The sequence below is a fragment of the Leopardus geoffroyi genome, chromosome C1 (assembly GCF_018350155.1).
Source record: "Leopardus geoffroyi isolate Oge1 chromosome C1, O.geoffroyi_Oge1_pat1.0, whole genome shotgun sequence".
In the NCBI taxonomy this organism is placed as follows: domain Eukaryota; kingdom Metazoa; phylum Chordata; class Mammalia; order Carnivora; family Felidae; genus Leopardus; species Leopardus geoffroyi.
In genome coordinates this window covers 88,734,900-88,757,559 of record NC_059328.1, presented here as the reverse complement: position 1 = coordinate 88,757,559, position 22,660 = coordinate 88,734,900, and positions in this window count along the sequence as shown.

Below are 22,660 nucleotides of genomic sequence, written 5' to 3'. Positions count from 1 at the left end.
TGGCTCAGTCGGTTGGGCGACCGACTTCAGCTCAGGTCATGATCTTGCAGTCCGTGAGTTCGAGCCCCGTATCGGGCTCTGTGCTGACAGCTCAGAGCCTGGAGCCTGTTTCAGATTCTGTGTCTCCCTCTCTCTCTGACCCTCCCCCGTTCATGCTCTCTCTCTGTCTCAAAAATAAACATTAAAAAAAAAAAGTAGACTTGAAAGTAAATATTACAATGAAAGATTTAGTAAGAATTAGGTGATAGAGAATTAAAATCACATTTGCTTTAATTCTGATCTGAGATTTCAGGGGTGCCTGGGTGGCTCAGTCGTGGCTCAGGTCGTGATCTCATGGTTTGTGAGTTCCAGCCTTGCGTGGGGCTCTGTGCTGACAGCTCAGAGCCTGGAGCCTGCTTCAGATTCTGTGTCTCCCTCTCTCTCTCTGCCCCTCCCCTGCTCATACTCTGTCTCTCTTTCTCTAAAAAAAAAAAAAAAAAATTAAAAAACATTAAAAAAAATTTTTGATCTGAGATTTCAAATCTATTTTTTCCAGTGGGCCATGGATTTTTAAAAATAAACATGGACATAAAAAGTCAGACACCGTGACATTTTTCTAACCTATTTATTTTTGTGACTCAAATAAGAGTAGGTCTCCACAGTCAGTATCTATTTTTAACAGGAGATGAATCTCAGCTTTATCATCAAAATAAAAGATACACATATACACATGTGCATATGGCATTTTAAAAGATTGATGGAAAGTATAGATATTACTGAGGGTTTTGTGATAAATGAGAGAGAAAATTATCAAACGCCAAATATTCAAACATACCAAAATGTTTTTAAAGATATGTAATCAGTCTCCTTACGACTCTCCCCTCCTGCCTACACCACCAATGAAAATTATTATTGAAAATTTCCCTTACCTATGATTTCCCCTTATATAGTGATCTCATCCTCCTCTCCTCCAGTTTAGCTTTCTTTCAGCTATCCCAATAGGTGTCTTTCTTCTCAGAATAAAACCATCAAACAAAAGATCTTCTTCGGAACTACGCACATTGAAAGTCTGAGAGAATTGTAAATAAAACTTACTAAAGATTTTGGATAGAGATGGCAGACAGAGCATATACAATTTTCTCCTTGCCTAGCACTAATTCACAGAAATGACATTAAGTAAAAGTAGCCAAAACAATATTATTGCCAGACAAAATAGAATTGAAGGTGGAAAGCATAACCAGGAAGGGAAGAACAAATTCCACAAAGAAGTAATCTCTAAGGTAGCATAGTCATGAATCTTTAAGTAGCTAGCAACATAACTTTGAAATATACCAAAAACTTTTAAAAATGAAAGAACAAATTGATAAAGCTACAAACATATTGGAAATTTTTTTAATTGTTTAATGTTTATTTATTTTTGAGAGAGAGACAGAGTGTGAGCTGGGGAGGGGCAGAGAGAGAAGGAAACAGAATCTGAAGCAGGTTCCAGGCTCTGAGCTGTCAACGGGGTCAAACCCACAAACTATGAGATCATGACCTGAGCTGAAGTCAGACGCTTAACCGACTGAGCCACCCAGGCGCCTCCATAGTGGAATATTTTAACATAACCGTCTCATAAAACCAATAGGTTAAGTAGATAAATAATAAGCACAGTTAAGATTTAATTAAATAATTAACACATTTGACTTAATGTAAATATATAGATTTTTATGCCAAACAAAAGAAAAAAATTTTTCTTGAAAATAATTACAAATTTACTTGAAAAAAACACTATATAGCTCAAGATATTACTAGAAACAAACATACACAAATAAATTTCACTAACCAGAATATATTAGAAATGAATTATTGATTTACACTAAGGATAGCAAAACTTAGAGGGGAACAGATATGACTTTTTTTTTCCTTCTAGATACATTATCTAATAGTTATCAAACTTTGGGCTTGGAAGGGGTAAAAAGAGACCTGAAAATTACCTGTGAGTAATTTTAGAAATACAGAAATAAGAATGTGCTATGAGAATTTGGGCTGGTAAGGGGAGGTAAATCAACAGAAAAAAAAAAAAGAACTCTGTATAACCATGTTTTCATTTGTGAGTATTAATTTTTGTTTTTATAGTCTTCTCCTCTGAAAAAGAAGAATGCCCTTGGAGCACTGTAATTTGTGTAAGTTAATTGGATTTTTTCAATATAGTATTCAGAGGACAGTGTCATGAAAATAAATTTTTATTTAGAATAGGTGTCTTCCAAGTGGAAAATTAAAAGTATGTAATTGAGATATAAAACTGTCATGAATAAATACACCAAAATACTCACAAGAAAAAAATGTTAATCTTTTTTGTGAAATTCTGTTTTCAAGATAAATGCATGTGACTTTGGTCTGGGTTAGTCAAGTATTTACATGTTTGGTACAAATGTCTATTTTTTTTTTTTTTACTTTAAAAACCATCATTTTCAGGTGATCCAAAATACACTGAGGAGGTCTTGAGATAATTTCATGAAAGTGTAAAATAATTGACCTCTGCGTTAGATATGTTTAGGGAAGAATTTAACATTAATGGCATAAACTAACTAAAATTAAAGGGAGAGGCTGTCAGTGAACCTAGATTATATAAGGTTACACATCTCATGGAAAGAAGACCTGTTTTCTGGCTTGACTTGAAGTTAGCTTCTCTAGTTTATAAGCTGAAAGGGTGAGTGAGAGTGAGAAAGGGAAAGGTCTTAAATGTTTGACAAAATTAGTTCCTTAACAGATTACTAATTGTTTTAAGTTTATTTATTTTGAGAGAGAGAGAGAGAGAGAGAGAGAGCAGGGGCAAAGAGAGAGGAAGAGGGAGAGAATCCCAAACAGGCTCCACACTGGTCCCTGACATGGGGCTTGAACTCATCAATGGTGAGATCATGACCTGAGCCGAAATCAAGAGTCAGACGCTTAACTGACTGAACCACCCAGGTGCCCCAAAAGATTACTAATTATAAATTTTTTCATATTTTAAAAACTATTTTGCAAAGAGCTATGAATTTACTTTCAAAGGAGAACATATCTAAAAGATGAAATAGGGGCGCCTGGGTGGCGCTGTCGGTTAAGCGTCCGACTTCAGCCAGGTCACGATCTCGCGGTCCGTGAGTTCGAGCCCCGCGTCGGGCTCTGGGCTGATGGCTCAGAGCCTGGAGCCTGCTTCCGATTCTGTGTCTCCCTCTCTCTCTGACCCTCCCCCATTCATGCTCTGTCTCTCTCTGTCTCAAAAATAAATAAAAACGTTAAAAAAAATTAAAAAAAAAAAAGATGAAATAGAAGGTAATGAGATAGGGAAAATGAAGGACTCCATAAGAATCTGCTCTTTGCTTCTTTCCCTGCTTCTTTTCTTGTTAGGACCTGTACCCCACTTTACACATGCCTCAGAATGCATATAGTGTATGGCATCCTTGTCAGGGACATGGAGTTAATGATTTCTTTAGAACAGAGAACACCTAAGGTAAGACCAGGTGAGAATGACCAGGTGAAACTATCATATGTGTATTCCTGACCAGCAGCTTTAGACTTCTCAACGCCAAGATCTTCTTACTCCAGGTACAAACACCTAGGTCTTTGTCTTTGTTCTAGCTAGCTCCTGGATTCCTGAGAGGACATGTACACTGGACCCACAATCCTTAATAACTCACCCACCAGGCCCTGGACAAAGACAAGACTCATGCTCCTTTTCTTTCCATATCTCCCAGATGGTCTGTCTGTATCTGCCTTCCCTATGTCTTCAAAAAACCCTTTACTCACTTCCTGTTGCCTTGCATTTTATCCATCCTGCAAGAAGCCAAGGACCATCTTGGCTGGTCCTGTGAAACCCTCTCTGGGTCCTTGGACCCGGCCTCAGTAAATCCACGTAAGAACTACTTTTATCAGGAACTACAGCTGTGCAATGGGAAAGGCACAGTGGCAGACCACAACACAGGGCTGATGCCTAAACCACAGCAACATAAACTCTGAGCATTGTCCCAAATGAATCAGAGTCTGCAAAAGATGGCATAGACTTCTTGTGTATTGGTGATAGGTGGTTTTCTCAGAATTGACAGTATAATAGTCCGGGTATGGAACTATTCAAAATCTGAAGGAAGTGATGTCTCTCATGCTTAAATACAGATGTAAATTATACATGGAAAATTTTAACTTCTAATATTACCATCCCTCAAACAGATGTATAATTTGAAAGTGTTAGTTTCCTAGAGATCATATGGGCAAAAGCATCCAGAACTAACAGGCAATTAAAAATAAATTATCATTCTGCTCTGGCCCAATGTGTAATAACAGAGACAAGATTTTACCTTTCACCTAAAACAAAGAAGAAACCAAAAAAATATATTGAATAATCATTTTCAAGATGCTAGGCATTCCACAACAAAGCACAACAAACCCTGAGAGAAAGGGAAATCATACTGTAAGCCCTCAGAGAGCCTCACCCTATGGCCTTAGAGAGTTTTTGGGACTCCATTCAAGGAGAAAGAAGCCAGGCAGAATCCCACAATTTCCAAAGATGAAATGGGAATCTGGGGATGACAAAGAAACTAGAATATGCAGGAAAAACACTGGACAAGAGAAAAATGGAAAGAGGAGACTGACAGGGAACTGAATAGAATTTCAATTGAAGGTTCAGCTGAGTCTAATCAGTACACATACATGAAGAAACTGCAGGGAAAGGATCACCGGAATGATTAGGGGGGAAGATCTTGGAATTCACACAGGATGACAATAGCCCCTGTTCCCACAAACCACGGTAGAAAATCTCACAATATACAGGGTACTGGGTAGAACACAAAAGATGCTTTTGCATCAGGAATGGAAAAAAAAAAAGCCTCACACTGAAGGCTGGCCTGGTATAACCAAGTAAGTTATAGAATAAAGATCCAAAAGGGTCAGGCATTTCCAAATATCTTTACCACATTCCAGAACAAAGGTCATGAATAGTTATAGTACAAAAAAGTAAAATTCTCAATGATTTATTTCCAATAACAAATTGCCAGGCATTCAAAGAAACTGGAAAATGTAAGTCATAATGAGTAGAAAAATCAATAAATCTAAACTGATCCAGAATTGTCACATTTGACATAATTAATAAATGGGGACATTAATATACCATTATAACTGATTCCATATGTTCAAAAAGCTAGAGAAAAACTGAATATGTTAAGTAGAGACAGGAAAGATATTAAAAATCCTCTAATGAAATGCTAGAGATGAGAAGTATAATATATGAAATAAAAAATAAAACTATGTGGGATTAATGGCAGAATAGACATGGCAGAAGAAAAGATAAATGTACTTGAAATTACAGTACCAGAAACTATCAAAAATTAAATGCACAGGAAAGTCCCCTGGGGGGAAAAATACATATAACATCAGTGATTTCTAGAAAGACTTTATGAAGCCTGATATACATCTACTTAAAGTAATGTAATATATATATAGTAGAGGGAGAGGGTAACAAAACAAAGTTTGAAGGAATAATGGTACCAAAATGTCCAAAGATGATGAAAACCCACAGAGCCAATTAGTTAAATAAACCCTAAACAGAAGAGGGAAAAAAATTTTAAAACTCTGTAGCAATGCATCTCAATCAAGTTGCCTCAAACCAGTGATAAAGAGAAAAATCTTAAAAACAGCCAGGGGTAAGGGAAGAAAAATGCATTATGCACAGAGGAAAAGACAAGCATGTCAGCAGATTTTTTTTGTCAGCACAATACAATCCAGCATACAACGGGCAAGATCTTTAAAGTACTCAAAAGAAAAAACAAACAATCAATTCTATACCCAGTGAAATATCTTGATAACATGAGGGCAACAGAATTTTTCAGCATGGAAACACTGACAGACTTCATCATCAAGAGACCTGCATTAAAATGTACTTATAGATTAAAATAATTATTTTAGGCGGAAGAAAATGATATAGGAAATAAATCTAGATCTCCATAATGCATGAGGAATACCAGAAATAGTAATAACATCAATAAAAAAAGTCTCATATTAGTTAATTTATTTGAAAGATAATTGACTAAAGAAAATAATAAAAAATGAATCATGGAGCTTATTACCTATATGGAAATAAAATAAAATGTGTGACAAAATAGCACAATAGCCAGGAGGAAGGAAATGGAAGTATATTGTTGTATATTTGACTATACAAGAATCACATAATATCACCAGAAAGCAGATTTTGATAAATGAAAGTTACATATTATAAACATGACAGCAACTACTAAATCAACAAAACAAAGCACTCTAATATGCCAACAAAGGAGATTAAATGGAATCGTTAAAAACATAATTTTAGGGGTGCCTAGGTAGCCCAGTTGGTTAAGCATCCAACTCTTGGTTTCAGCTCAGGTCATGATCTCACAGGTTGTGAGTTCAAGCCCCACATTGGGCTCTGTGCTTTCAATATGGAGCCTGCTTGAGATTCTCTCTCTCTACCACTCTCTCTCTGCCCCTCCCCCACTTGCATGCACACACTCACTCTCTCTCAAAATAAACAAAAATTTAAAAAAACACATAATTTAAAAGAAAAAGAAGAAAATGAGGAAATGAGAAAATAGAATATATGGGACAAATAAAAAACAAATAGCAAGATTGGAGGTGTAGATGTAACTCTATCAGTAAACACATTACATGTACATTGTCTAAGCACAATTAAAATAAGATTGTGAGATCAGATTTACAAAAAAGCAAGACTCAACTATATGCTACCTGCAGAAACCTCACTCAATATAAAGATCTAAATAAGGTAGAAATAAAAGGATAGAAAATGTTATGCCATGCTAACACTAATCACACACACAAAAAGCCTTTAGTGGCTATATTAATATTAGGAAAAAATGAGGTTTTAGAAGAAAGGCTATTGTCATAAATTAGGAAAGTCATTTCCATAATCATGAAGAATGAATATAATAATCCTAAATGTTTATGTACCTAATAACAGAGATTCAAAACATATCAAGCAAAAAGTGATAAAACCGAATGCCCACAATTATAATCATATATTTCAATACCCTTCTCTCAATAATTAATAGGACAAGTAGAAATTAAGAGTATAAAAGAATTGATCTGCACTATCAACCAGCTTGATTTAATAGATATTTGTAGAGCATATCATCTAAAAATGGCAGAATACCTATTCTTTTCAAGTGCAATAAACAATTTGTCAAGGTAGACCATTTTCTGGGCCATAAAATAAGCCTTCATAAATTGAAAATTATTCAAGTCGTGTAATGTATGTTTTCTGACAACAATAGAACTACATTATGAAAAAACAAAAAGTGATCTGGAAAATTTATACATTTTTGGAAACAACAAAAATTTTATATAATCCATGAGTCTTAAAATTGTTGAAAAGAGAATTTAAAAATATGAGCTGAATGAAATGGAAACACAGCATGTCAAAATTTGAAGTGTGCAGCTAAAATACTACATAAAGAGAAATTTATAGGATTAAATACACGTGTTAAAAAAGAACAATCAGTAACTGCAATGTAACTTTAGAAACTAGAAAAAGAAGAGAAAATGAAACCCAAAGTAATTAGAATGACATAAATAATAAAAAAAAAATAAGAGAGAAAATCAATGCATTACAACATAGAAAACAGTGGAGAAAATCAGTAAAACCAAAATCTGGTTCTTTCAGAAGATCAGCACAATTAATAAAACTCTAGCCATACTAATTCAAAAGTAATATGGGTTGACACAAATAACCAATATCAGGAATGAGAGTCATCACTACAGGTACTACAGATATTAAATGGTCAGTAAAGGAATGGGATGAACAACTTTATGACAATAAATTTGATAATTTAGATAAAAAGGACAAATTGCTTGAAAGATACAAGCTACCAAAGCTTACTGAGGCAGAATAAATTGGTGTTTTCTTATTAAACATGAACAAATTCACAGTTCATCAGACAAGTCCTCTCTGAGACTATGATGGATCAAGACAAAAAGGAATTTAAATCCTTAATTATATCAGAACATAGTAAGAAATGTAGACATTGTTTAAATCACAAAATGATCAAACTTCTCCCTATTGCACTAACTTGTGTTACTACTGCTTCTTTACCTGAATTATAGATACAGATTATCCTGGATAGTAAATAAAAATCTCTAAAACACCTAATCAGAGACTTGTCCTTACTTATTGGGAATTAAAATATAATTATCTTTGGGGCACCTGAGTGGTTCAGTTGGTTAAGCATCTGACTCTTGATTTTGGCTCAGATTATGATCTCAGGGTTTGTGAGTTTGAACCCCACGTCTAATGCTCCACATTGACAGTGCAGAGCCTGCTTGGGATTCTCTGCCTCCCTCTCTCTTTGCCCCTCCTTTGCTTGTGTTCTTTCTCTCTCTCTCTCAAAAATAAATAAATGTTAAAAAAATTATCTTAGTGCCTACAAAAATTAAGTGTTAAGAGAGAGTTTTATGCAAACATAAAACCTGTATTCGTCCTTCTAATAGTATGAAAATTTTTGGATATTATATGTATTACTTAGGGTAGGCTAAAATATTTAAAGTTTCAGTCATAATAGATACTTATTTCTTGCTTACATACAATCATACAGGTGCATTCAGGATGCTAGGGTCTCTGCCAACATCAAATGGTATCCTTGAAGATCTTAATAGGTGTTGTTTCCATTATATCAGCTGAACAAGAAAAAACATGGAGGACCACATATAGGAAATATTTATGCTCCAAGCCATAGAGTCCTGCATGTCACTTCTACTCACATTCTACTGGCTAGAATGCTGCTTCGCACCCATCCTTAACTGTAAGCAAGTCTAGGAAATGAAGCATAGCTATTAAATCGACAATAAAAGGAAATGTGTTTTGCTTATCAACTAGGCAGCACTGAGCATGCTACTGATTTTTAAAATTTTTTCACTTTAATATATATTCAGAAAAACACATAAGACATATGTAAGGTTTAAATATAATTTCAAAGGAAATACTCATATATTCATTACCCAAGTTTAAAAAAACAAAGAAAGGTGTCAGATATACCTTCTGTTTACTCCTTGATCGCAACATTCTCCCTGCTCAAGTAACTGTATCTTGGCTCCTGTGATCATGTTTTCTTTGTTTAATTGTTTTTTTTAAGTGTGTTAATTCCTATGATTGTGTCCCAAAAAGTATAGCTTTGCTCAGTTTTAAACTTTATATAAAATCGCCATTTCCAACCTTTACATAAACATCACAACATAAATATTGTATGCTTATTTTTCTCTACATTATTTTATGAGGTTCATGCATGTTTTGGTGAATAGTTGTTGTTTGTTCATTTTCATTGTTGTATTCTATGTCATTTTAAGAATATAGTCCATTTTATTTCATTCTGTTGGTCAGCTAGTAATTGTTTCTGGTTTGGAACACTTACAAACAAAGTGGCTATGAACTTCCTGTACCTGACTTCTGGTGCATGGTGAAAGTTTCCCTACCCAACAAAGGAATTGCTGAACCGTATGGTATATTTACATTCAACTTTACTAAATAATGCCAAACTAGTTTTCTGAAATAGTTGCAATAGTACATGTTCCTATCATGGTATGAGAATTCTCATTTTGCCATATGCTTGACAACAGTATCATTAGATTTTTTTTTTTTAACTTTTGTAGATCTAGTGAGTATGTAATTGTAGCTTATGTGGCTTCAGTGTGGACTTCTCTCATTACCAATGTGTGTTTTCCTGAAGAGCAATGAAGATGAATATCATTTGATATATTTATAGATCACTTGGAGTTCCGTTTTATTCAAATGCTTATAGAAATATTCCACCATTTTTCTGATGGGTTTTCTTCTCCTCATTAATATGTAGGAATCCATCGCATATTGTAAGATTTTTGTCAGTGATATGTGTTGTAAATAGTTTTCCATTCAGTGATTTATTTTGTACTTATCCTTTAATTTTCTTTATAACCTCTTTCAATGAACAGTTTTTATTTTTATTCAAAAATAAAATGAGTAATGAGTCAAACTCATTGCTGCGCTGTGGCTGGTGCTTTTCTGAGCTCTATCCCATTGTATTTGATTATACCTTAATTATTTTCAGGTTTATAATAATTTTAGGAAACTAGTAAGGCAAACCCAACCAACCTCTTGTTTTATTACTGGATTTGTTTTAATTCTTAACTGCTAAAGCTCTTACTCTCAACATCACTTTCTGCATTTTTCAGAGGAACTTATCAAAAATTTTCCTTGCACCGTTCTCTGGCACAATTCTCCAAGTTATTACCTATGATACCTCTTATGTTCCTCCTTATAGCACTAACCTTTGCTCTAGCAGGTCTCAAATGATGGCAAGGGTCTATTTGACATGATCCATGCCCAAACACGCAAACACTATCTACATTATTCAGTTTGGCCCATAAAAAAATACAACACTTTTTTCTGCCAAACTGTAGAAGCTCTGTCCTTCCTTCATGTTCTCCTATCAGGGCAGTTCCAACCAGTTCTGAACTTTATACTTTCTAAAGTCAAACATTCTACTCTGAATTCCAGAGAATAGATTTTTGTATGCTTCAAACCATTCTCTTCAAAGCCCTCTTGCCCTATTTGCTTTGGGATGAAGGCCTCATTGGAGAACAGGAAAAATGGATGCACACGCCTAAAATCATAGCATTCCAACCAAACTCTCCAAGGAAATTCTCACTACCAATCTTTCTTTCTGATTATTCTTTATCCCTTTATATAACCTGGAGATAGGTTCAGGGCTACAGGTCTCAAAAGCAGTTTAGGGTAACTGGAATCTCAATAGATTATCTGGGACTTCTCTTTGGCATATAAAAATATTTAACCCCCACTTCTCTTTGGAATCGCTATCCAAAACCTCAAGGCATACAAGATCATATTTAGCAATATACTTTTCCTGTATCGTTTCAGATTGTTAGTTAAAAGCATTAACATATTACTTGAGATATAGTCAGTTGAATTAATTAAGCCTATAATAGGTCATAAGACAATGTTCAAAATAAACATGTTTAATATAAACTCAAAAACATATCTACTAATGTAAACCAATTCACTTGATTTTAATTATAGAAAAAAATTTTTTTGACACACTTTGGTTAAAAACATAACCAGCTCCTGAGTAACAAGTAATTTGAAACACTTTACAGTCAAAGTGGCTCTTGTACAAATGACCTAAAGTATTAGGTCTTTTTTGTAGCATAGCTGTATTATCCAGTCCAATTAAAATAACTTGAAGCCTCTATATTCCTTAGTGTTATTACTTGTTTACATATTATTACTTGTTTCCACACACTATCCTGTTTTCCCTCATTTTCCAAAAATATGTCCCTCTCACAACACCATAACTGTGGACATTCCTCTGCCCAAAAGTCTCTTTTACTTCTTGTTTACTACATATTTACATTAAATCAAGCATAAATGTTATGGCTTCTATTTGCCCTCTCTTGACTTACTAAATGAGGATCATTTACATTATTGTTGATGTCACAGCCCTAAATTCATTATTTATTATAGCACATAACAGATTATATTATTAATTATAACAATTTTGTTGTTTCTCTTATTAGACATGGATTACATCCTCCCTAGAGCAAAGCTCCTGGGATATAATTAATTCCTCAATGAATATTAAATTAATAAATAAAAGTATCATATCTTCTCCATGTGAAAGCTAGATAGAGTTATGGTGACTAATATCAGGTTTTCAGTTCCAGAACAGGCAGCATAAGACACAGCAGCTCAGAGTATTTAAAGGCAGAGAATAGTGAGAAGTCCATTTTCATTTGTGTCTTCTAGGCCACAAGGAAAAAAGATATATTGAGATATTTCTAGTGATGGGGTTTCTTAGTAGATAAAGATACAAATATAAGAAACAAAGACAGTGTATCGAGTCAAACAGTTCCCCTGAAGAGTCAAAGCCATAAGCTGTTGCTATTTTGGATTCAACAGCAATTGTAGTGGTTCAGCAGTAATTTCGCTAACTCAACTGTGACTCTGGTAACCCAATCCATTTGTCAAGGGGACACCTAGCTCTTACTACTCTAGAGACCCCATGACCCAGCTCCCCTACCTCTGATTTGTTCTAAATCTGTTTCTCTGTGTACTTGTGCTTAAATTCTTCATTCTCCCTAATCGGCTTCTGCATTGCCTGTGCTTTTTTTTAAAACCTAAATTCTAAATTTCTTAAAATAGTATCTTACAAAATTTTTTCTAACAGGTAGAATGCTTATACCAGGTAGCTTACAGCTACTGGACTTCTTGCAACAAGCCTGGAGATGTTTCCCTTTACCACATTATCATTGTAAATCCAATTAGTTTTGATCAATATAGCGAGATTAAAAGACATAAGTAGGCAGAATAAAGAAATAAAATGTTTATGTCTACATATTTAGGTTTTTTTTTTTTTAGTTCTATTTATTTATTTATTTAGAGAGAGGGAGCACGCACAAGTGAGGAAGGGTGAGAGAGAAGCAGAGACAGAATCCCAAGCGGGCTCTGCACCATCAGCACAGAGCCCAATGCAGGGCTCCAACTCACGAACCATGAGATCATGACCTGAGCCAAGATCAACGTAGAACATTATTGAGACAATTGAAGAAAATTGAATATGCATGATAATAGTAAACTGTTAATTTCTGCATATATGGTAATGAAAGTGTGGTTATATTATATGATGTTCTTATTGTAGAGATATGTGTGCTGAAATATTGAGGGGTGAAAAGTTTAGATATCTGAAACTTTCTAATAAATCAACAAAGATGGATGTGCAGGAGAGACAGAATGTTAATAGTTGTCAAATAAGGAGGTAATGTACAGAGGTATACTGTTCTATGCACTTATTTTCCTGCATGTTTTCATAATAAAGTTGAGAGGGGGAAAAACGGACAAAGTTAAGGAAAAAGAAATAAAATGGATGCTTTTCATGCCAAGATTTTATGAAGTTTTTTTTTTCTGTTATTTAAGACATGGCATAAGTTTATAAAGACATGGGAAAAATAAAAAAAAATTGAAGCTATTGTTCTAATTTTATCATCTCTTATATGAGTTTGGATCACTCTATTATTCATTATAAATATTGAACTTTTGCTGTCTGTTCAGGATATTGCAGCATTAATGTGTTAATGTCTCCATAATTTTCTGAACTCTTCAGATTAGAAGTGCTATGCAATTGAAAAGTATTATTGTAATGATGATCATCATTATTAACCTTGCATGGCACTTTATATTTGAAAGTGCTTAGTAACCATTTTTATTAGTCATTATTAACATCTTTTCCAGAGTGCACTTCAGATTGATTAAGCACATTCCTGACCTGACTATTCAATTTATGTTCAAGATGTGCCTCTATGTTCAGTTACAATTTATTGTTTTAAACCTTCCATTTGTTTTTGAAACCCAGAGATTTTCAAAAGTTATCTTTGATATCAAAGGACTTTTAAGTAATTCCACTTTGTTCTCTAACAGATTTTTGAAGATACATGTATTTTTACTTGAAGCAATAGTCATTTAGAGGTTATACAACTCTATTTGTAAAGAAAACTGCCAAATTGTATTCACATTTTATTCATATTTTTCAAATCCATTGCCTTTTTTGCTATTCCTGAGGTGGTAGATTTAGTTTATTCATTTATTGTTGAGGTTTTGATTATTCCTTTTATAAAAAGTCAAAGACAAAAAGAGCATGTCTTTGGTGTAAGAAAGTTGAGTGCAGTTTCTGAACCCACTGTTACTTGACCATAGACAGATCTGTTAATAAACCTTATCTATGAAAGAGAGAAAATCACTACTTCATAATTTGTTGTGATGATCTAATGAAGTATCTATTATAACTTATTGTTATAGTATCTGATACATGGTAAGCACTTAATATAGTATCTGATAAACAGAAAGCACAATTTACCATGTTTCCAGTTTCTTCATCAAACTTGTGGTAGGATGATCTTTCTAAATGGCAAATTTGAGAATATTGCTTTTGTTGGTTAAAATTAAGACTAAGTCCTCTTCTCTTTTTAGGGCCTCACAAAGAGCACAAAAAGCCTCTATGCCCTATTGTGGTCATTATATTCTACCATTCTTACTTGTACTCATTTATTTTCAAAGGATTCTGAACTATATGGAACTAAATACCTGCAACCCTCCTGAGAGTCATCATAAGAATTGTCCATTTTTTAAATACCAGATATCTTGTAAAAGCTTTGCACATGTTAAATATACAGAACTTCTATAATGTCCTTGGAAAAACCCTGTTTATACAGCAAAATTTAACTCAAATGTCACCCTTCAGCAAAAGCTTAATTTTTCTCCCCATCATGCTCTTATGACAACCTGACCCTATTAATCCCTTGAATTTCTAGAAATGTCTCTCTTCTCCTTTCTCTCCCTCTTCCCTTGACTATGAGCTCCTCCATGATAAGGTTATGTTATGTAGAACTTCATTTACCAAGAAAACAATTGCAGCATCTGTCAATATGTAATTTCCCTAGTATTTATGTAAAGGGTATAATTTAAATATAATCACTAGTCTCTGATTTTTTTCAAAATATCTGCTGTATCAGCATGAGATGATAATATTTTCTTTTCCGTGTTACCTGAAATTTCTAACAATAACCCCACTGACCCAAAGTGGGGTATTTTCTTATTCAGACCATGCTTAAAAAATGTGCTACATGGTACTGAAAAATCTATTTCATTTCTTACTTTTTTTTCAAATCATAAATTAGTTTATAAGATTAGCCAATTATGACCTTAGAAGATGTAGAGAAATTACCTCTAAATTTAAAATGAGATATAAATCAATTTTTTAATTGGGATAGAAAAGAAATATAAGAGAAAATCAGTGCATATATTTTATGTACAGCAAGTGAAAGGACTTCTTAAGGATGTACGTCAGCGTTCATGGAAAGCTCATGTTTCGATATAGTAGAATTTTCATTACATACAGGATAGTGGTTACAGGCATGAGCCTTGGAGTAAACTAACCTATATTATAATTCTATTTTTAATGCTTACTAGACCTATAATTTGAGACAATATAATTAACCTATACATAGCAATTTTCTCATATACAATATACTTGTAAAAAGATGCCAATCTCGTCTAATTGTTTTTGCGATTTATTTTTTATTTTATGTTTTTAATGTTTTTACTTATTTTTGAGAGAGAGACACACACACAGAGTGCAAGTGGGGAAGGGGCAGAGAGACGGAGACACAGAATCTGAAGCATGCTCCAGGGTCTGAGCTGTTAGCACAGAGCCTAACGCAGGGCTAGAACTCATGGACTACAAGATCATGACCTGAGCCGAAGTTGGACACTTAACCAACTGAACCACCCAGGCGCCCCTGTCATGCAATTTAAATAAGAAAATATGTGTAAAATATTTATCACAGAGGCAAGCACATGATAAGAGTTCAATCATGATAGCTATAAGTAATAATGTAATTTTTATTATCTCTTCATTCAAAAATCACAAATCAAGTGTTATCCTTCACAGCTAAGGGTATCAAATCTCAAGAAATGTTAATGACTTGCCTAGGATGTAAGTTGATAGTTTTTAATTTTTTTAATGTTTTATGTTTTGGTAAGAGAGAGAGAGAGAGCACATGAAGCAGGGAGAGAGAGAGACAGAGGATCTGAAGTGGGCTCTACACCAAGAGTAGAGAACCCAATGTGGGGCTTGAACTCATGAACTGTAAGATCATGACCTGAAGTGAAGTGAGACACTTAACCAACTGAGCCACCCAGGTGCCCCAAAGCTGATATTAACTGATGGACATAAGATTCAAACTTAAGCTCTCTGATTGTCTTTACAGCACACTTTATAATATCCCATGCTGCTTCTAGCTTGCAAAGGTCTCCGACAAGGGATAAAAGATCATTTGTAGGTGTCCAAAGGCAGGTATCTGATAAGGGGAGGAAGGAAAGCATAGCTAAAACAAAATGCATCTGTTTTCTAGATATGCCTTTTGTGATGTTATCTAAAAACTGATGCTACCTAAAGAATCAGCACTTGTAGGGCACTATGCTAAGTGTGGATGTGGAAGGACAACAACAACAACAAACAATTTATTCTCCAATAGTTTTTGTCTAAGTTAAGAAATAACAAAGCTCAATTTTCTTATTGTTTTAGAAAGCAGAAGAGGGGGAGAGAAGGGCAGTGGGAGAGAGGGAGAAAATCTTCAGCAGGCTCCATGCTCAGCACAGAGACTTGATGTGGGGCCCAACCCCATGGACCTGGAATCATGACCTGAGCCAAAATCAAGAGTTGGCCACTCAGCCAGCTGAGCGATACACAGGGTCTCCCAAAAACTCAAATATTAATAGAATAAATCCATAACTGCAAAATAAGTATAACCAAAGATGTTCTTATATATTGAATAAAATTATTCCAAGTTGACATATAAAAAAAGATTTTATGGAAAAAATTTTTTGAACTGAGTTTCCAAATTGTTATGGAAAAAGAAAAAGGAGAATATTCTAAGGAGTGTGACTATTCTTCCACTTTACCTTTCACCTTAGGCTACTACCCTTTACCTTCCAAACATCAATCTTCATTCGTAAGCTGTCCATTTTCAGAGGTGCCTCATAAAATTCTAGCAACATGTCCTATTCATTTTATTTTCTTAGCGATGTAGATAGGTAATAACTTCCTTTTAGAAATGACCAGATAGTTCTTTTCAACAAAAACCAATTACAACAGTCACTTTCAATATACTAGCTAAAGACATTTATTGATACTACAGTGTAATAATAATATTTTGTAGGTGTATGAGTTTCCATTTCAGTTGAGAAAATTCAAGCATTACATAATGAATAGTACATTAACTTGCAGTGTTTGCCTGTGATGAAAAAGAAGGAAAATTATTGTCTTAAATTTCAGGTTTGGTAATAAAGAGCAGAGATTAAATTACTTGCCCCCAGTCAAAGCATGAATCAGGATAGAACCATTCAGATCTCAAAATATAGTATGCCTACAAAATAGCTTGAACCCTTAGGAGAAAAATATGAATAAACTAAGACAATATATTACTCTATTAAATTATGCTAATTTACAATAATTAGCTACCATCCTATTTTAAAGCAGAATTGTAGCAATTTCATGCAATTTACTAATTTCCTTTTCCATTCTGCACCCCAGTTTTGTTGAAGGAAGGAAAGATTATATTGTTAGACTCACAAATGTTGCATTCTTAATTCCATATTTAATATGATGTTGGTGGATACTTTGAGAAATCTTAAATTCAAGTCAGTCTGATTAATTAGTGAGATTATCATGGGTCAATCACTCTGCTAAATCCCAAGGACAAAACGTTTAATAATAATAAGACTGGCCTCATTCGATGAGAATTTACAATCTATTGGAGAGTAAAAATACACACGTAATTGAAATCCAATGCGTTAAGTGTTAGAGTATATTCAAATGCCCTAGTTTAAACCTCATTGTCTCTCACCTGGAAAGCTGGTGTAATGTAATCGTTGTTCTTCCTGCCTTTAGTCTCTGCCCACTAACTATTTAATCTCTTTTACATTACTATCAGAATGACCTATATAATGCAGATCTCATTTTGTTACTCTACATGTAAAGACCTTTGGTGGCTCTTCATTATGTACAGAATACAGTTCATACTCCCCAGCAGGGCACATGAGGCTTTCCAAATTTTAGTATGTTTCTCTCCAGCCTGGTTATGGATTTAGAAGCATCATGCTATTCTACATCTTTCCTATTCCTTCCTTCTGGGATGCCTTCTCCATACTTAACCTAACTCTCTTTATGTTTTCTCTTCTTTCATGATTTATATAGGGTTTATATCTTCTAAGAAACTTTGAGAAACTAAAGGGCCTTCCTTTGCCTTTTTTTATAACACACTGTGTTGATCTCTATTTTACCACCTTCCATAATATTTCTGGTTATATTTGTCATGGTGTGATATTTTGCATGCAATTCCTACTCACAGAAAATAAGTTAAGTTAGAGTGAGACAAAATGGGAGTCACAGTGGCCAATGTCAATTTCCATATTAATTTTTTTTGTCAACGTCTGATGCAGCACTTCCAGTGTGTCCATACAGATGAGCTGTGTGACCAATAGATTAGTAAAACTTGTTTGGGGCACCTGGATGACTCAGTCATCTGAGGTGGTTCCGATCAGGTCATGATCCCAGGGTGGTGGGATCCATCCCCCAGTGTGTCTCCATGCTAGGTGTGGAGCCTGCTTGAGATTCTTTCTCTCCCTCTGCCCCTCTCCCCTGCTTATGCTAGCTCGCTCTCGCTCTCTCTCTCTCTCTCCCCCCCTCTCTCTAATAAAATAAAATTAAATTAAATTAAAACAACAACTTGTTTGGAAAAGTCCATGGGGAATTTGGTGAGACCAAGCAGACACAACTGGTAACGGAAGACTCTCAGGTGTAACCTTTTACACCCAGCTAAGCAGACCCCTTAAAAGAAGGAGCTGTCTGGGGCAGTGTCCTGCAAGGCTGGTTAACTTCCCACACTGTACCTGTAGAGATGTTGCTCCAGATGGGTGCTGCCAGAGGCTCTGTCTGCGTAAAAGGTGACCTGACTGCAATCCAGACCAATGCTTGTGGCACTACCCACCACCAAACCGGTGCTTTGCTGCTCATGTTGTGACAACTCCTTTCTAGATCCTCTTTGGAGTGCTTTGTTACTTCTCTCTTCTCACAGTTTTGGGATAACGTGCAATAAACCGAGTGATTTGTGATTTTCATATTGGCACCAGATGGTTATGTGAAACGTTTCAATCCAGTGACTGCTACCTGGCATTGGCATTTGTCTCACTTCCATATTGCCAGACAAAGTATAAAATTCCCTGTGGTGAATATGGTCCTTTCCCATCCCTTCTAGTATATTTTCCTGCTTTGCAGACTTCAGGCATATTTCTGGATTCAAATTAGATTCTGCCACACTTTAAACTGCACTTTTATGAAATTTGAAGGCAGATGAAGTACAAGTTATCTTTATGCTTCTTTTGCTATTTACTCCTGGCAAGAAAGGAGCTATTATGCAGCAAGGTCCAGTCTTCATTGTTGCAAGTGTTGAAATATAGTTTGGGCAGAGGCAGAAGTCAGAATTTAAGTTCCTGTGTCCAGGCACCAGCTCCATAGGATTGAGATGCAGGATTGAAGTTGCCTCCTAATCCCAAATTCCTGATCTCCTGATCATTGGTACCGCTAAGTGTGTTTGAACACACTTCTCACCTCCCTGATCTTAGCAGAATTAATAACTACCTGGCAAGTCAGTTCTGCACTTTTCTAGGACTCATTTCACGAGATCGAGCCTTGAGTCCATTCCTCCATCCTTTCTAATGACTTTGTAAGTGCCCAATTCCCTATATTAAATTTCCTTTTTTTGCATAGAATACTTAGAATTGTTTCAGTCTCCTGTATGTGCCCTGCCAGAGTTTTTATACCAGGATTGGTTTCAGACAACAACATTTTCTCAAGAAAGGGAATTTTGGATTGGTTATCTGGCTACACTAAATTTTAAGGCAGTGAAAATAACAGTATAACTGCAGAATGGGTATTTGTGGCCCAAAGACGACAGAGAAAGTCAGTAACTTATTTAGAAGGAAATGCCTACTAACTATAAGGGGCTATTGTTTCCTGGAGTGACACCTGACTGATATAAATAACCCTTCTACGAGCAGAGGCTGTCACTGCCATGTCACAGCTGCAGCCTCTAGCGCAGAGCCTGGCATGTAGTCACATAGCATGGAACTGAAATGAGTGACGCATTTGGCCCAGGTTATTGTAAGCATCTCTGTGAATGGACTTATATTTGACTTTGATATCAGAGCATTTCAGTTAATACTTCAGACAAAAGAGACAGCATTTCGGAGGAAAAAGGCTCAAAAAGACAAAGCATGAGCGGGTGATAGCAAGTAGTTCAGTGTAACTCTTATCAGCAGGCCTTGGAAAGATTCCGTGAGGGATAATGTTGGAAACAAAATTCTGAAGGACATAGTACATCATACACAATCCACTACCATCCTTAACTATTTTCATTATTTTCCCCAGGAATTTCTCCCAGTGTTTTCTAACAAGCTTTTATAAATCCCCTGCTCTGTTATTGCCAATCCTCTACCAAGAATAAAATTGTAATAACATTATTAGACCGGTATTATCCAGTTCAGAACACTATTTTTCTCCTGTTGTCATTAGATTTCAATAAATATAAACCAAAAGAATATTGAAAGTGATGGTGTCTCTTAAAATAAATCTCATTTAGTTGTCATTTATAATTTATTTTTCTTAGGTAAAATACCTGTATCTATTTTTACTCTTGTCCTTTTGAATTATTAAGTCAGAAATGACCGCTTCCTTCTAGGACTTTGATCTTTTCTCACGTGTACCTTCAGTGTGATTATTTTAAAATTCAGACAGGGAATTAACTTTCACACATTTTCTTTCACCTGTTAATCATAACAACCAGCATTTCTACAGACTAAAAGATTGATCTAAATTTAAATAAAATTATTTTTTGCAAAGTAGGATGATTATTTTATAAAAGATCTAGAATTAATATTCTTTTCCTACAAACAAAAATGCAACAAAGCAAATAGAGTGTCCTAAATCCCTAGTCTGTCATATGTAAAGTGCTAGATGTGGTAGAAAATGGCACAAGTCTTCATCATCATTTCATCAGATCAATACTATCCACAAAAGGAATCAATCATTTGGCATTTTTAAAAATAATATTTGCTCTTTAAGTACAGAGTTGATGAAATTTTAATGTGTACTCCCTGGAACTGATTTCATGCCACTTTCCTCATTCATTCACTCATTTATTCAATAAATAGCTAGAGAGTGACTTTTATGCACTTGGAAACAAAACAGACAAAGATTCCTGCCACATGAGCTAACATTCTAATGCTTCAATGTCTCTTCAAGAGAGAAAATACATAAAACACATAATAAAATAAATTGCTACTGAGCTCTCTAAACACTGGCTGGAATTAACTGACAGTTTAATGAAAAGTACCTTAGCTCTTAGAGACTAAAATATGCTATCTCCCTAATTTGGACATATAATTTCCCTTAGTATAAATTCAACATATAAATTATATTTATAGCAATGAGCAAAAGGAACAGAATAAAATGGAATGACTCAGAACTAGCAGGAATCTAATAAATTTGATATCTCATCAGTGGTAGTCACCTTTAGAGACAGTACAAGCCAGGTGCTATGTTTGCCACTCAACATGCATTTCATTATTTAATAAAACATTTTGGCCAATATAAATAAGTCCAGCTACTATACCCAATCTATAAAAAAGGAAACTGAGGAACAGAGAAGATTCCCATGTTTCAGAACTTAAGAAGTAGTTTGGATGGGACTAGAACCCAGACTATCTACTCCTAAAGGTGCTAGGTTTGACTGTGGGTAGAATGCAGTCATGTACCTATTAAAAAACAACAACAACAACAATAACTGTGATAGTCAAAAAGAAATACTGGGAGCTTTAGAAACATGAAAAAGTGAAGTAACTTTTGCAGTGCACATTTAAATGCTATTTAGAGAGGGAAAACCTTAGACAAGGAAATTACAGTTTCATTCACATGACCATTCTAACGTGTGCATGGTGCCTCAGGCTACACTGGTATGATGAGAAATATTTGACTCATCTAATTAACTCTCCTTCCTCTAATTTGTTTGTCAATCCACTTTCTGTTTATTATTTGGAGTTCCAAATTTAACACCGAGAAGGAAGCTACCGCGTCATGTCAATGTGAGGTTTATGATGCATATGACATATATAGTTCCTTTGGGATATGATACATTTGATTCTAGTTTTATTCATCTGTCTCAGGAGCTTGACTAGAAACTAATAGTACTTCATGAAATGTATGATGTACAAACTCTATGCTAAATATCTTATGTGACCTAAATATTTTCCGTTACAAGTGTTTATTAAATGAATCTATCCTCTCAGTTGTTGAAAAAAATAAACTTCTATACTTCAACTTTGTAAAAACCCTACAAGTTAAGAACTATTATTAGGAACCAGACAATAAGCCCATGGACATTTAGGGCTGGAACTTTTACTCAGGTCTACCTGAGTCTGGAACCAAAACGATTGCTTTTCAAACTGTAATACTGTAGCTAGACACTAGTGTGGTCATGACAACTTGACAATTCTATTTTGCTGAGTGAGCCGAATCCACTTGAAGTATTCCCTTTGCCTTGCCTCTTGTGAAACTGTCAAATAGTCATAAAGCACCAAATCATTTTCATTAAAAGTACAGTATATGACAAACACTGATGCTCCAGACAAAACACATAGGATTATTGGCAAAATCACTTTCTTAAGCAATATTACTGGTTGTTAAGTAAAAACAATGATTAAGACTGAGGAGGGCAATAACTATAAAAGAGGTGCTACAGAAGGCATTTTTGTATTGCATTTTAAGGAAAGCAGCCAATATAAATGGTATGAATTAATTCTTCACATATTTGTGGTATAAATATGAAATAGAAGTACTCGATCACCTTTTCTTCTCCAATCCTTGGAAACTCACATTAAAAAGGAAAGTGTTTGTTTCCTCTTGTTTCACTTAATGATTAGATTGTTCCTGAGGGATGGAATGGAGCACTTTTGTGTGAGTCACATGAATGGAAGTTGCTTCTCAACAAAAGTAGATTGCACCTGAATGTCAATCCAAAGCAG